At 39.8% G+C, this 17,392-nt stretch overlaps 1 pseudogene across 1 annotated transcript; it reads right to left on the bottom strand.

The window, feature by feature from the left end:
* Nucleotides 1-607: 607 nt before the first annotated feature.
* Nucleotides 608-1,329, bottom strand: LOC309957595 (14-3-3 protein theta-like; annotated as a pseudogene). Its single transcript has one exon. The product of its transcript is annotated as a 14-3-3 protein theta-like (transcript).
* Between the last annotated feature and the right edge of the window lie 16,063 nt (nucleotides 1,330-17,392).

The following is a 17,392-nucleotide window of genomic DNA, read 5'->3' as shown; positions in this document are numbered from 1 at the left end:
CAGTAGCACTGGATTGCACTCTGAACGGCTGCTGTAACCTTCGTGTACCATTCTACATCGGGGTCCTGTGCCTCAAAAACTAACAGTGCCTCCTCAAATAAAGAAAACCCCCTTGCCATTTCCTGCGTCGTGAATCTCTTCGCTTCTTCACTTACTTCTTCCTCTTGTCTCTCTTCATCCTTCCTCTGGGCCTCCAATTCCATCAGGTCTTCATTAGTAAGCTCCTCATGTTGCCCACAAGGAAGTTCAATGAAGTTGTCCTTTTGCAGATCTAGCTCTAGCGATGTTTCCATCGTTATCGCTTGGCTCTTCTCAGCAGTACCAGCTACAATAACCACTGCTTTTACGCTTGCTTCCAGACATCCTGGGCTTGAAATAAAGATACTGTACTACTGTACTCTATACAATACTATACAGTAGAGTACACAAAAGCACAACCACTTGTAGAGTATGCAGGCACGTCACAATGTACGCCAGACACGCGAACTAACTTACGTGACTGGACGTGCAAACCATGTGCGCATCTTTGAAGGCTCGCAACTTGAAGGTTCGTATGTAAGGGACTTACGGTTTCTTGAGAGGAAGAAGGATGACACCCTACATGTACTTAGTTTTCTGCCCCTTCTGCCACATCACATTCTTCTCCTGCACTGTCTGGTGTCCATAAAGTTGTCTCTAAGAAACTGCATGTTGAAGGCACTGTCTTTACACGCCTCTCCTTCGTTCAGTGTATCAAGTTCTTCAGTAACCGCATCAAAAGCCATTTTAGCCAGTGTGCAGGCAAGTTCTGGGTTATTAATGATCTCATAGTAAAATACAGAAAAGTTAAGAGCCAGCCCCAGGCAGATGGGGTGTGTGGGACGCATCTCTTTCTTGCTTAAGCCTCTTGGTAAGCTTCTAGGGAATTATCTATCATTTATTTCTGATCATCACCACATGAAACTTCAGCAAGGCACCGGAAGTAATCTCCCTTCATTTTCAGATGGAAGATCTTACTCTCTGGGTTAGGTGCAATGGCTATTAAATGCTTGGCCAACAAATCCAGGACCGTGGCACAGACAGACCTCAGTTTGGACTCCACCATCCCTCGACAGTTCTTAATCAGCTGCAACTTCTGGTCAGAGGTGTAAGTTTTCTGTTGGATGTTCAAGATGACCCTCCAGGCGGACCTGCAGCCCCTGACCACGTTCGTGTAGGCCAGGGACGGGAGGTTGCGCTCCGGCTTGAACAGCTCGGCGCCGCCGGTCCATCACGGCCTTCAGTGCTGGTGACCATATGGTCATAGCGCTCGGCCAGCTCCGCCTTCTGGATCAGATCTGTCTTCTCCATGGGGCGGGGGAGAGGAGAGCTAGGGCGAGCACCCACCCACCTGGATCAGGAGGGAGCTGAGGAGGGCCTTCACGTCTTAGTGGCGTGAGTCTCACCACTTTGACCTGCTTTGGCTTCAGCCGAGGACCCTCTGGTCTCAGCTCAGCCCACCCCACTCCGGTACCTGCAGAGGGAAGGTCTGCCACTCCAACAGATAATTGGCTAAGCTCTCCGCTTTGCTAAATAACTGGGAAGCAGCATGAAATAAAATAAAAATTTGGTCAAATCAACAAAACAGACAGTATTGGGTATTGCCACAAACTGGCTGTGTGAACTTGAGTAAGGCATGTCTCTCTGAACTTCAGGTTCATCATCTGTAAAGCAGGATGGTATCTGTAAGATGGGAATTCTTTCTATACTGTAAAGCTGTGGGTTTCTTTTTTTTTAAGTAAAAATAGATGACATAAAAGGAATAAAACACTTGGCAGATATAGTCACTCAATAAACAGTACCATGTAAAATACTATTAAGAAATGCTAAGTTTAGACTTAGCTATTCAGAGATGATCAGCCAAAGCTGGCTATGACAGATGGCGACTAAGAATTGGTCTGGTCTTTAGAATGGAAATAAATAATTGTTAGCAATGCCTCAATCCTAAAAAAGAGCCTATCAGCCTGGACAGGTGGGAAATTTCCAGGCTAGTGTCATGAAACCCATTCCTTGAGAAATAGATCCTGGATTGAGTGAAGGAAAATAAATAGGAAATGCTGCCCATAGCAAAGCACTAAGGCCCTCCAGAGGCTCTGGAGTAGGTAGATTACATTCTGGAAAATGAAGAAGAGCGGACACTTGACCTTCCCCTGAAATGGGTACCAAGATTTTACAGAGTTCCTAATTGTATAAATGCCACCACAGCGGTGGTTTACAAAATATGTTCTATGGAACACTACTTTCCAGAGATGTGAAAAGAATATCATAAATACATTTGAAAACACTGCATAATATATTTCTCTTCTTAAAGAATCTTAATGCAGGTTAGCATGTTAAAGGCTCTGAGAAGTCCTTCAGAGTAGAGCTGTGTTCCACATCTGTCTAAGTTGGTATTTTCCCAGTCTACTTGATTATGGATACCTTTTTACCCTACAATACCATTCTCTGATATATCTCTAACAGTATGAAAATAATATATGCACAAGGTTATTCATTATGGTATAATTTTTAATAGCAAATATTGGGAACAATCTAAATATAAATGCACAGCGTTTACCTTTTCTCCATAGACTATGTGTGCATAATTAATACTTACAGAGTCCTAGAGAAAATGACTCCTTCACTCCCTGGGGAGCATTCTAACCAACATATATTTGCCTTTCTGTGTGCTGTGTATACAATTTAAATTTCAGTCTCAGAAAAACTGCAAATTACAAAATGTGTGCCAAGGGCTCACTGTGTAGACAAGCGTTTCTATAAGCATTGGTTCTCCTCTAATGAAAATAGTCCTGTTGATAAAAATAAGGAAAACATTTTGTGCAAGTATAAGTTTCTCCCAGCCTCCTACCCATATAAGCAGAAATGTAAGCTGTTTTCCTGTCATCTTTTACATCTATCTTCCAAACTTTGGTGCTGGCTTGGACCTTCATTTTCCCTTTTGCAAGTAATCTTGTAAAAGTTCAAGGTAGGAAGAAATTGTATTGAGATTTGTTTTGCTGAGTGATTGGTTCCAAAAGAAATTTGGCTTTGCTTTTGTGAAGTTCAACATGATATAGTGTGACTGTTTCATAGCTCACTATTTTTAGGAATGTTTTTATTTGTTTAGGTGTTCTAAGAATATGAAGCAGAACCTCCGTGTCTTAGAACAGACTCATTGCAAATAAGCAGCCTCTCCAAAAATGTTGTAAATGTAAAAATTCCGAGGCAAATATGATACACTCCTAGTCTGCTCTGTTTCTGGAGACTTAACAGAATCAAAGAAAGTCCTGACAAGGCAAAATAAATTATAAAGTTTATGAGAGGTGGGAGCAAGGAAGAGAATAGAGACAATATGAGGACAAACCATGTAAAAGGGGGTCTCTTCAAAAGCTTGACAGCATACTCTTTTGGTGAGGCCGAAGGGAAGCATTCACTTCCATACATTGCTGGTGTGGATGTGAAACAGTACCCCACTTATAGAAAGGAATTCAGCAATATCTAGCAAAACTACACATGCATTTATTCTTTGACCAAGCAATCCAATTTCTAGGAATTTGTGGTGAAGATACACTCCAACAATATAAATATATATATGCACAAGATTATTCATTATACTCTAATTTTGGTAACAAAATATTGGGAACAATCTAAATGGACAAAATAGGAGACATTGAATAAACTATGGACCCTCTATACAGTGGGGTGCTATTCAATTACATTGTTAATTTTAAAAAATCAAGGTGCTTATTTTAAAATAAACAGATGCATACTTTATTTATCTTATTTCCCTTTTTTAATACTAAAGGAAGCGTACTATATACTCCCTGAGTATGCTACCTTTAGTATAAAAATAGGGAAATTAAGTAACTATGTATGCATCTGCTTATTTTGCAATAATAAGCACAAGAAGGATAAATCAGAAATTAATGGATTTGATTTTCTCCTGGTGTTAGGGAATAGGGTGGAAGAGAATGAGGCTTCTTTGGCTATATAATTATATATTGTTTTGACTTTTGAGCTATATTCGTGTTTACACATTAAAATAAAAATAAAATAAAATAAAAATAAACTAACATGAGTAGAAAAAGCAAAAATGTAAAATTGAATGCAAACAGGAAATAATTGACCCTAACGGTATTGACAACATAAACTCAGAGGAGAAAAAAAAGAGCCAATCCAAGTACCAGTGGAGCATTGTACTCTAACTGTACATGCTCAGCAGATATATTCTAAGGACAAAAAGAAATGCAAAAAATTTCTTGAACTTTAACCTGTAGAGTTTTATTGGTAGTGAAATTGATATACTAATCCTGAAATTGGTTTTCATGTGTTATAGGATTGAGTAAATGAATAAATATATTGATGTTATTGGGAACTAAGATCATCAGTATGGGAAAAGGGAAATTAAAATATGGATTTGACAACGCTTATATGGTGAGATATCCATATAAGCTCATTACTTAATAAAATATATCTCCTAGCTCTGTCTAACAGGGCCTAGATTCAGTGGCAATCCTAGTAGAAATATGCATACCTATTGTCAGAACTTAATTTCTCATTACTATTCTCCACTAAAAGGACCAAGGTCTCCTTGGGGAAATGACTGACCCCAGGTCTGGAGCAGGAAAAGCACAAAGTGAGCCTGGAATTTCTTGCTGTGCCAGAAGTAAGCAAATGCTCAAAAACTTATGGGAACATATCTAAAGGACATATGAGGCAGCTTGAAATAATCCTCACTGGCCAAATATGGGGCAATTTGAACATGAGAAAGAATATTGAGAATAATGAATTATAACATGTTGATTACAAAAGAATCCATGAGCCCATAGAGAAAGAAGGAAGATGAAGCCCTTGTTTACAGAAGAATATCAAAATAAATAAAGAGGAAGTGACAGAACAGGAGAAAACTTGTTTTCCAAACAATGATTGTAATAGTCAGTTCAGGCAAGTATTATTTTTAAGCATTTTGAATATATATCAAAAACTTTTTTTCATAAAAAATAGGTTATGCTACATACCAGGGTTTTGTTTTTTTTTTTTTTTGATGAGGAACCTTATTGTTATATCTATTGATAGATCCGGTTGACCACATTTTTACCTATTGATTGACAATCAGACATTATGTGCCTCTTGACGTGGTACAGTAGGAAATATACAGCATCATGTACGAAATATCCTTGCCTAAATAAATGAACCTGAATCTAGAGCAAGCGTCTAAATCTGTCAGTTTATAGGAAATACAATCCCATACTCATTAAAATGATAAAACTTGGTAAGTCTGACCTTAGCAAGTTTGGTGAAGATGTGGATCATTGGAAATTCACACCTAGCTGGTGGGAGTGCAAATTGGCTCAAGCAGTTTGAATTTGACAGTACTTAAATGATGGGAAAAAAAATCACCTTCTTTCAGGCAAGTGTTATTAATGGATGTATAATACTACTATTGGGTAAAGATGGTTGGAGAAAAAGGTATTTATACAGTTTCAAGGTAACACCCTAAAGATAACTTATTTATTACAAGTGGGTAAAGGTGCCTTTACAATGGAGAAATCTGACAGATACCACCTTAATCTAGTGATCAAACTTAATGTCACCAATAATGTATCAAATTGAATCATGTGTTTCTTAATATGATACAAGTATCATACAAAGGAAGGATACAAATCATCAATGTGGTATTCTGTGTTGAGCAGTACCCAAGGTAAAGGAGAGCTTTAGTACTTACTTTCCAGGGTTGTTGGTTTTAATCCATTTTAAGGATCTTAGATTCTGTATTTTCTTGTCAGTTCAGTAATTAATTTAAGAAAATGGCTTTTATATTTTATTCAATATCTTGGTTGTTTTAATGTGGAGAGTCTTTCAAGGTTCCTAACTCATCAAATGGCCAGGAATGGAAAACAGTATGGTTTCTTTTGAAAATATCGAACTCTGCACTTACTTATGTGTGTCACTTAGATTAATAGAGCCCTTTTGCCTAGTAATGTGGTACCATGTGGGAAGAGCTATAAAAAATGTTTATACCCTTTTATTCAATAATATGGCTCTTGAGAATTTATTCTAAGGAAATAATTTAACAGTAACAAAACGCTTAGCACAAAACATAATTTGATATGGACAACCAAATACTGGAAACAACCTAAATGTCCATGGGGAAGATCATTTACTCTGCAACCACTAAAATGCTCATTATGAAGATAGTGGTAACACGGAAGATGGTTCTGATGCTAAATTTTATAAGTGAACATAAAATTTGCATATATGTCGATTGCAAATTCTAGAAAAATGTATGCACATAATAAGACAGTACACAAAAGATAGTTGTGTTAGATTGGTGGAATTATCTTTGATTTTGCTGTTTTAATTTTTTCTTTAGCATTTGATGCATCATTTTAGTTTTAATATGCAAAAGAATCTGCCACTCGTCTTTGTCACTTCAAGATGAAAAGAGACATGTTTGACTATTCTGTTCTTACTGGAGTCTTGACAGTTTCCTGACATGTAAAATGGGCATACGAATCCCAGTTTAGATGAGATAATATTAAAGAATCTAGCCCAGTAATTGGCACGTAGAAGCTAGTTAATAAACAGTCATTGAGGTTTTTCTCTCATACTTAATCATGGTCAGGTGAGGGGTGGGAGGGATCAGTGCCCCCCTAGACGTTCAGTGTTGAGGTGGCAGCATCAATCCCTGCGAGAGAAGATCTTGGGAAGGATGGTGGTTCCAGAGCAGACAGCAAGGTGAGAGTTCAGGAGCAGATACCTATGTAAGAAATAACTGTTTACCAATTTCTTCCCATGCAAGGTACCCCTTTCCACTGTACTTTGCTTACTCTTACATGAATGAAGGCAGAGGAAAGGAAGCCAAGTTTACTCTTAGCTATTCACCGTGCTGTTTAATCTGCCTCAGTCTTTCTTGTCAGCTCAAACTGGAATGTAGGTCTGAGTTTAAGTCCCTGTTTGGCCACTTACAATGTGACCCTGGGCAAGACACTTGTGTTCTCTGAAACTCAGTTTCTTCATTTTTAAAATGGGGATATTAATCCACACCCCACTTGTCTTTCAAGTGTTTTGTAAGGTCTCTAATCTAAACACAGACAAGTTTTTATTATCATTATGTTGGTAAACTATTTTGAGATATGATACCAGAAGTGTTTGGTTTAGCTCCACTGGCATGTTTCAGTTCAGAATATGGAATTAAAAGGCTTTATCCTCAAAAATGACTTCCATCCTACTTTTATATCCCCATTCTCTACCACCAAGCCCTCAGGAAATGGAAAACTTTTCATGGTTAAAAATAAATCTTGTTGAGTGTTTGACATCCATGTGTTCAAACCATATATTGAAAAACTGGATATATTTCTGTTGTCTATATAGAAATTGGGGACATATTGTTGAAGAGAGAGAGGACAACACATTTATCAGCAAATATTGCATCTTTTACAGAATGTCCCAGACAGTAGACAATCCCCAGGGATTGGTGTCTACAAAGAGTATTAAGATGTGGATGAATGAGGCAGTCAAAATGGAGCTCCTACAAGTTTGCATGAGGACAGGTGGATGGTCCAAATGAAAAGATAGGAGATTGTGAAAAATTGGTGGGTGTAAAAATTGTTACAACGTATTCTGGAGGAAATTTTGTCAATAGTTATCAGCCTTTAACCCATTGACCCAGCAATGCCATTTCTTTCTTCAGAAATATCCACGTAACTCCCTCTTGCGAGAGCACTGGAATCACAACTAACTGCAGAACAATCATTGACAGGAAGACACTGGAACTCACCAAAAAAGATACCCCACAATGAGATGGTAGGAGGGGCGCAATCACAATAAAATCAAATCCCATAACTGCTGGGTGGGTGACTCACAAACTGGAGAACACTTATACCACAGAAGTCCACCCACTGGAGTGAAGGTTCTGAACCCCATGTCAGGCTTCCCAACCTGGGGGTCCGGCAACGGGAGGAGGAATTCCTAGAGAATCAGACTTTGAAGGCTAGTGAGATTTGACTGCAGGACTTTGACAGGACTGGGGGAAACAGAGACTCCACTCTTGGCAGCACACACAAAGTAGTGTGCGCATCGGGACCCAGGGGGAGGATCAGTGACCCCAGGGGAGACTGAACCAGACCTACCTGCTAGTGTCGGAGGGTCTCATGCAGAGGCAGGGGGTGGCTGTGGCTCACCGTGAGGACAAGGACACTGGTGGCAGAAGTTCTGGAAAGTACTCCTTTGCATGAGCCCTCCCAGAGTCCGCCATTAGTCCCACCAAAGAGCTGGGTAGACTCCACTGTTGGGTCGCCTCAGCCAAACAACAAACAGGGAGGGGACACAGTCCCATCTATCAGCAGACAAGTGGATTAAAGTTTTACTGAGCTCTGCCCACCAGAGCAACACCCAGCTCTACCCACCACCAGTCCCTCCCATCAGTGCACAATCCTCTTGGATAGTCTCATCCACCAGAGGGCAGACAGCAGAAGCAAGAAGAGCTACAGTCCTGCAGCCTGTGGAACAAAAAACACATTCACATAAAGATAGACAAGATGAAAAGGCAGAGGGCTATGTACCAGATGAAGGAACAAGACAAAACCCCAGAAAAACAACTAAATGAAGTGCAGATAGGCAACCTTCCAGAAAAAGAATTCAGAATAATGATAGTGAAGATGATCCAGTACCTCAGAAAAAGAATGGAGGCAAAGATTGAGAAGAGGCAAGAAATGTTTAACAAACACCTAGAAGAATTCAAGAACAAACACCTAGAAGAATTCAAGAACAAACAAACAGAGATAAATAATACAATAACTGAAATGAAAAATACACTAGAAGGAATCAATAGTAGAATAACTGAGGCAGAAGAACGGATAAGTGACCTGGAAGACAGAATGGTGGAATTCACTGCCACAGAACAGAATAAAGAAAAAATAATGAAAAGAAATGAAGACAGCCTAAGAGAACTCTGGGACAACATTAAACATAACAACATTCGCATTATAGGGGTCCCAGAAGGAGAAGAGAGAGAGAAAGGACCAGAGAAAATATTTGAAGAGATTAGAGTCGAAAAATTCCTTAACATGGGAAAGGAAATAGCCACCCAGTCCAGGAAACGCAGAGAGTCCCAGGCAGTATAAACCCAAGGAGAAACACACCGAGACACATAGTAATCAAACTGACAAAAATTAAAGACAAAGAAAAATTATTGAAAGCAACAAGGGAAAAATGACAAATAACATACAAGGGAACTCCCATACGGTTAACAGCTGATTTCTCAGCAGAAACTCTACAAGCCAGAAGGGAGTGGCATGACATATTTAAAGTGATGAAATAGAAGAACCTACAATGAAGATTACTCTCCCTGGCAAGGATCTCATTCAGATTCGATGGAGAAATCAAAAGCTTTACAGATAAGCAAAAGCTAAGAGAATTCAGCACCACCAAACCAGCTCTACAACAAATGCTAAAGGATCTTCTCTAAGTGTGAAACACAAGAGGAGAAAAGGACCTACAAAAACAAACCCAAAACAATTAAGAAAATGGTCACAGGAACATACATATCCATAATTATCTTAAATGTGAATGGATTAAATGGTCCAACCAAAAGACACAGGCTTACTGAATGGGTGTGAGGTATCACCTTACACCAGTTAGAATGGGCATCATCAGAAAATCTACAAACAACAAATGCTGCAGAGGATGTGGAGAAAAGGGAACCCTCTTGCACTGTTCGTGGGAATGTAAATTGATACAGCACTATGGAGAACAGTATGGATGTTCCTTAAAAAACTAAAAATAGAATTACCATATGACCCAGCAATCCCACTACTTGGCATATACCCAGAGAAAGCCATAATTCAAAAAGACACATGCACCCCAATGTTCATTGCAGCACTATTTGCAATAGCCAGGACATGGAAGTAACCTAAATGCCCATCAACAGATGAATTGATAAAGAAGATATGGTACATATATACAATGGAATATTACTCTGCCATAAAAAGGAATGAAACTGGGTCATTTGTAGAGACATGGATGGATCTAGACACTGTTATACAGAGTGAAGGAAGTCAGAAAGAGAAAAACAAATATCATATATTAAGGCATATATGTGGAACCTAGATAAATGGTACAGCTGAACAGGTTTGCAGTGCAGAAATAGAGACACAGATGTAGAGATCAAATATATGACACCAAGGGGGGAAAGTGTCCAGGGGAAGTGGTGGTGTGATGAATTAGGAGATTGGGATTAACATATATACACTTACATTTATAAAATGGGTAACTAATAAGAACCTGCTGTATAAAGAAAAATAAAATTTAAAACTTCCAAAAAATAAAAAAGATATACATATAAAAATTTGCTCATTGCAGTACTATTAGTAACAGCAAAAAGAAAAAATCAGAAACAACCTAAACTATGGTACATATAGGTCATCAAAATACTACACCACCACTAAGAATGTTAATATAGACATACAATTTGGTGAACTTGGCTTAGGTCTTAAGCAACTGACTTCTTAACATTGCACCTAGAACTGGACTTACCCACTTCATCTCTGGCCTCACATGTCAAACACAAGTCTTCTCCTGGAGGACAACACCTTATACCACATATCACAGAGTAGGACACAAGTTCTCTGCGGGCAAGCAGATCCCAAAGAGAAGGGAGGGAGGGACTGAAACACTGTTGGATCAACTCCTTCTCCTGATCTCTCCAGTGTAAGGAGGTGGACAGTTGCTGAAAGAATTACTCCAGTGAACCTCTCATCATAATAATACAATAGCCTTTTGCCTGCATCTCTAGTGTAGCACTCATTTCATGCCCTTTCAAGAATAATATCCATTTCATCTATTTTCTACAGCAATTAGCACAGTGGCTGATACAAGGAAAAAAGGCTCCATAACAGCTGGGTGAATTAACTAATAAAAACCATTGAAGATGGGAATAGCAGGCCTCATAGAAAGAAAACTATAGCCAAATATTGACATCATCCTGAAATCAGATTTAGTATATGCAAATAGCATGTATTTAGAATGTGGGTTTTATGGTCAGTAAGAAAACATCTTTGTATTATCTTACCCAACCACATTATCAGTTCCACATGTCACTGAACCTTTTTTTCTTTTTCTTTCTTCTTTTTTTTTTTTTTTTTTTTTTTTTTTTTGCTGTATGCAATCTTTCTGTTCTTCAGATTCAGTAATGCTTATTTAGCTAACTTGAAGTTCAATAATTCTATTTGGTCATCGCCAATCTACTGTTAAGTCCACCCAGTGAATTTAAAAATTTTAGACACTATATTTTTTAGTTCTAGAATTTCCACACTTTTTTGTAGTTTCCATTTCTCTGCTGAGATTTCCTATTTGTCCATTAATTATGACCATATTTTCATTTACATTTTTGAGCATAATTATAATAGCTGATCTAAAATCTTCATCTCAGTTTCCAACACCTGAGTTATTTTGGGGTCAGTCTCTATTACATTGCCTTTTTTAAAAGTGTGGGTCACATTTTCTTGTTTATTTATATGTATAATAATTTTTTTGTTGCCACCGGGACATTTTGAACTGCTCATTGTGGAGATGCTGGATTCCCTGAAGATTATGGAATATTTTTTCTACCAGGCAGGTAACTCAACTGAACTCAAACTCTAAACTCTAACTCCTTCATAATGGACAGCAGCAGAAATCTTTGTTCAATTCTTTGAGCCTTAGCCATATGCTTGACCTCTACCATCCACACAGCAGTTCATGAGCAGCTAGAGATTTGGGCACATTATATACAGAATTTGGGACTCCCTTTCTCTGGAGTTCTCCTTTTCTAGATTTTTTCCCTCTAGCTGCTATGGTTGCCCTGAACTTTGCCTTCTGATTCTTCAGGTCAGTAAGATTTTGGATTTTCTATCTAAGTTTTAGCCTTGTCTGAGGCAAAAATTTGACAAAAATGGGAAAAATTTTCATCTTGGTGCTATTCCCTTCTTCTAAGTGTAGATGACCCCCCTCCCCAATGTCTACCTGCTTTGGGTTGCTCTCTGGAGTCCAGAGTTTATGGTTGTTTTCTCTTGGAGAGTTGGTTTGTTAGGGACTACTTCCCTGTAGCTGGAAGTTGGAATCTTCCAGATATAATTGGCCTTTGAACAGCATTCTTCTCTGGAAAGGACTTTTAGCTACTTCCTGTGTACCTCCTTATTTTCCATTTTTCTCAGCCATAATCTTTTTATTTCCTTACTTCTTAGTCAGGTATTTTTTCTGCTTGAAGATTCAGTGATTGTTATCATGTCCTCCATATTGTTAAATATAATGCCCCCCTTGTATTTATAAAAAGGAATATATAGTGTTGTTTATTAGTGAAAATGATATAATAAAAAAAAAGTACAGGTCTTTGCAGCCAGGGAATCAAGGTTAACATCTCAGATTCTCACTTATTAGCTGAATGACCTTGACAAACTCATTTATTCTGGACAAAAAACAGTTTTCTAATTTGTAGAATAAAGTTAATAACACCTATTTTACGGATTGCTGTGAGGACAAGAAATAGTTAACATAGCCCGGCCTGGTATCTGGCACAGAATAGGTGTTCAAAAAATAGTAGCAATAGCATTTTTAAAAATAGGGTTTATTTTTAGAGCAGTTTTAGGTTCATAGGAAATTTGAGCAGCATGTACAGAGCTCCCGTATAACTCCTTACCCCTCCCCATGCATAGCCTACCCCATTATCCACAGGCCTCACCACTCTGGGGTACATATGTTACAACTGATGGCCCTGCATTGACACATCATTATTACCCAAAGTCCATAATTTACCTTAGAGTTTGCTCTTGGTGTCATACATTCTATGCGTTTGGATAAATTTCTAATGAGAATGGACTTGAGGATACAGGGAGGGGGAAGGGTAAGCTGCGACAAAGTGAGAGAGTGGCATGGACATATATACACTACCAAAACGTAAAATAGCTAGCTAGTGGGAAGCAGCCGCATACCACAGGGAGATCAGCTCGGTGCTCTGTGACCACCTAGAGGGGTGGGATAGGGAGGGTGGGAGGGAGGGAGACACAAGAGGGAAGAGATACGGGGACATATGTATATGTATAACTGATTCACTTTGTTATATTACAGAAACTAACACACCATTGTAAAGCAATTATACTCCAATAAAGATGTTAAAAAAATTTTTTTTAATTTCTAATGATATATATTCACCTTTGTAGTATTATACACAATAGTTTCACTGCCCCAAAAAGCCTCTGTGCCTCCAAACCCATGACAACCACTGAACTTTTTTCTGTCTCCATAGCTGTGATTTTTCCAGAATGTCATGTGGTTGGAATCATAAAATATGTAATTTTTTTAAATTAATTTATTTATTTTTGGCTGTGTTGGGTCTTCGTTTCTGTGCGAGGGCTTTCTCCAGTTGTGGCGAGCGGGGGCCACTCTTCATCGCGGTGCGTGGGCCTCTCACTGTCGCGGCCTCTCCCGTTGCGGAGCACAGGCTCCAGACGCGCAAGCTCAGTAGTTGTGGCTCACGGGCTTAGTTGCTCCGCGGCATGTGGGATCTTCCCAGATCAGGGCTCGAACCCGTGTCCCCTGCATTGGCAGGCAGACTCCCAACCACTGCGCCACCAGGGAAGCCCCACAATATGTAATTTTTTAAGGGAATTTTATTATTTTTTATTTATTTATTCTTGGCTGCGTTCGGTCTTCATTGCTGTGTGGGCTTTCTCTAGTTGCTGCGAGCGCGGGCTACTCTTCGTTGCGGAGCATGGGCTTCTCACTACGGTGGCTTCTCTTGTTGTGGAGCACGGGCTCTAGGCACCCAGGCTTCAGTAGTTGCGGCACGTGGGCTCAGTAGTTGTGGCTCGCTGGCTCCAGAGCACAGGCTCAGTAGTTGTGGTGCACGGGTTTAGTTGCTCCGCAGCATGTGGGATCTTTCTGGACCTGGGATCGAACCCGTGTCCCCAGCATCGGCAGACGGATTCTTGACCACTGCGCCACCAGGGAAGTCCCGGTCCCTGATTTCTTGTTTGCTGTCAGCTGAGGGCTTTTCCCAGTTTCTTGAGGTTACTCACATTCCTAGGTTTGTGACCCCCTTCCTCCATCTTCAAAGCCAGCAATAGTGGGTAAACTCATTCTCTCACTTTGAATCTCTTCTCTTTTTTCCTCTATCTCATCCTTTTATAACCTAACCAGGAAAGGTTTTCTGCCTTTAAGGTCTCATGTGCTTAGACTGGGCCCACATGGGTAATCCAGGATAATCTCACAATCTCAAGGTCTGTACCCTTAATTACATCAGGAAATTCCTTCTTGCCGTGTCATGCAACATAATCACAAGTTCCAGGAATTAGAGTTTGGGCATTTTGGGAGGTCCATTACTGTGCCTACTAAATTATCTAAAGGTAAAAATTCATTCATTGACTTATTCATTTATTCATTTTTTTCTACAAATATTTATTTAGTGCCTACTATATACCAGAAAATTTACGAGGCATTGGATGTTCTGTCCTATTTCACTTGTGAACTGTGAGAGGCGATAAAGAATTTGTGCACTGAGCAAATTTATCTGCTGAATTTTCTCTTGTGCCACATATTGTCTACAAGGAGAAGAGGCCTGGGAGGGAACTGACAATATAGGAGACTCTCAGACAACCGTAACTGTGGTGCGTGGTCATCCGTCTCTAACTCCTATGCTGATTCAGTTCACTTTTCACAGATCAGGGGCTGGGTGTGAAATGAGGAATTAATGATGTGGATGTACTACTGTGAGAGTTATCTTTAATTCAGAAAGAATCAATTCCTGTAACAATACATAAAGGCTTATGATGTGTGCTATGGTGTCACACTAGCATTCATAAATACAGGTTTTTCCCTACAAAAGCTTACAATTTAATTCGGGAGATATGGCACTTCAAATAGTTTGATAACAATGCAATATTGCATTTCATTAAAGCAAAAGTCATGCTTCACTTACAGGGAGCTTAAGAAGGGCACAACCAGTGAAGGTTTGAGATGTAGGAAAACTTCCTTTCCTTCTTGTGTATGTCACCAGCAGGGGTGGTGCTGGAGGTGGGAGAGAAGGATCAGAGTTCTGAATACCAACTGTGGCCAGAGCATCTCATTAATTGATGGACTACAAATAAAAGATAGCGTTGTCATTATATATCCTTTCTCTGTTATCTGTTATCTTCCTTGAAAAAGAAAATCTAGGAAAAATTACACAAAATACGATACTCAAACACTGACAATACCAAATGCTGGTGAGGACGTAAGAGGAACTCATTTATTGCTGGTGGGAATGCAAAATGGTACAACCACTTTGGAAGACAGTTTGGTAGTTCCTTACAAAACTAAATATACCCTTACGATATGATCCAGCAGTGCTGCTTGTTGGTGTTTACCGAAATGAATTGAAAACTTATGTCCACCTAAAAACCTGCACACAGATGTTTATAGCAGCTTTATTCATATTTGTCAAAACCTGGAAATGATCAACGTGTTCTTCAGTAGGTGAATGGATAAATAAACTATGGTACACTTGGAAAATGGAAAAGTGCTAAAAAGAAATGAGCTATCAAACCATGAAAAGATATGAAGAAAACTTGAATGTATATTACTAAGGGAAAGAAGCCATCTTTCAAAAATACATATTGTGGGCTTCCCTGATGGCACAGTGGTTAAGAATCCGCCTGCCAGTGCAGGGGACACGGGTTCAAGTCCTGGTCTGGGAAAATCCCACGTGCCGCGGAGCAACTAAGCCCGTGTGCCATAACTACTGAGCCTGCACTCTAGAACCCGTGAGCCACAACTACTGAGCCTGCGCTCTAGAGCCTGCCTGCCACAACTATTGAAGCCCATGTGCCTAGAGCCCGTGCTCCACAACAAGAGAAGCCACCGCAATGAGAAGCCCGTGCACCGCAATGAAGAGTAACCCCCGCTCACCACAGGGACCTTAGTCCTAAAACCACAAGGAATTGCATTCTGTCAACAACTCAGATGATGGACTTCCCTGGTGGTGCAGTGGGTAAGACTCTGCGCTCCCAATGCAGGGGGCCTGGGTTTGATCCTTGGTCAGGGAATTAGATCCCACACACATGCCACAATTAAGAGTTCACATGCCACAAGTAGGGAGCCCGCCTGCCACAACTAAGTAGCCCACGTGCTGCAACCAAGACCCGGCACAACCAAATAAATAAATAAATATTTTAAAAAATAATAATAATACTCAAATGAGCAAGGAAGTGAATCTTCCCCTAGAGCCTTCAGAAAGGAATGCAGCCCTATGACACCTTGATTTTAGCTGGGTGAGACCTGTGTCAGACTTCTGACCTACAGAATTGTAAGATAATACATTTGTGATAATTTATTACTGCATCAATGAAAAGCTAATACAGAAAGACTTAAGCAAGAGAGAGTGAGCTCTTCCCTGAAAACTTTGCAGTTATATGGGCCTACACTGGACAAACTTCTCAGAAGATTAGCTGATTCTATGGTAAACTATTATGTCTAGTCCTACAGCCTCACTTTCTTAGACTCACTGTATGTCCAGTATATCCATGGGAAAGTCCAAGCTGGACCCTGCGTAGCTGGAAGAAAAGATGGGGATTGGAAATGAGCTGTGCTCCAAGAGACAAGACAAATGGTCAGAGTCTGGCCTCTCTTTCTCATGTCTAAGGCTGAAGTCTTGTGAGTGTTTCCCCTTCACGACTGCTGTTGACAGTCCAGTAACCTGATGGAACTTGGATCACATGAAGGATATGACAGTGATAATGGCTCTGACTTCCAGGGATTCCAATGTCCCATAGCACTCATTGAACAAATCTGGTTGGAAATGAGCTTAAATGGGGAATTTCCTGAACATACTCCCTATTGTTACAAAGCCAGGTTGGCTTCCTCACCTACAGTTATGCCAAGCAGTCACTACACAATCTCTAGGGACATGGTATTAGTGATTCCTTTCAAACTACCAACTTCTTAATAGACATTTATACTAAATGCAAAAAGAGTCGATGGCTTTTCCACCAGAAGTGGAATTGGCTACCCAACTGGAAAAGAAGACAGGGTAATCTCCAAGAAGCCACTAAATGAATTGGCACCTGACTCTGCATTGTACATTTCCTTATTTTACTTCTCAGCACTGACAGGGCCTTTATTTCAGAATATCAATTTGATGAGTATTGAGTCATGTCTCTGAGAATTTGATCCAAGGAAAATTTGTTCCTTGGACAAGAAAGACCTAGTTTGGGGTCTGGAGTCATGTGGTTGACCTAACTAGATAAGTATAGTTAGTAACAACAGTGAGTTAGCACTCTCAAATTCTGTTGAACGGCCAGAGTGCTGACCAGAAACAAGTGTGCTCTGGCCCGTCTCACAAACAACTTGAAAATTTCCTTCAAAAATTTTAAATGTAGACACT

This window comes from Leucopleurus acutus (genome assembly GCF_964270905.1).
Source record: "Leucopleurus acutus genome assembly, chromosome: 2".
Classification (NCBI taxonomy): Eukaryota; Metazoa; Chordata; class Mammalia; order Artiodactyla; family Delphinidae; genus Leucopleurus; species Leucopleurus acutus.
The sequence above is the reverse complement of the archived record's forward strand: the minus strand, read 5'-3'. Positions and strand labels throughout refer to the sequence as shown.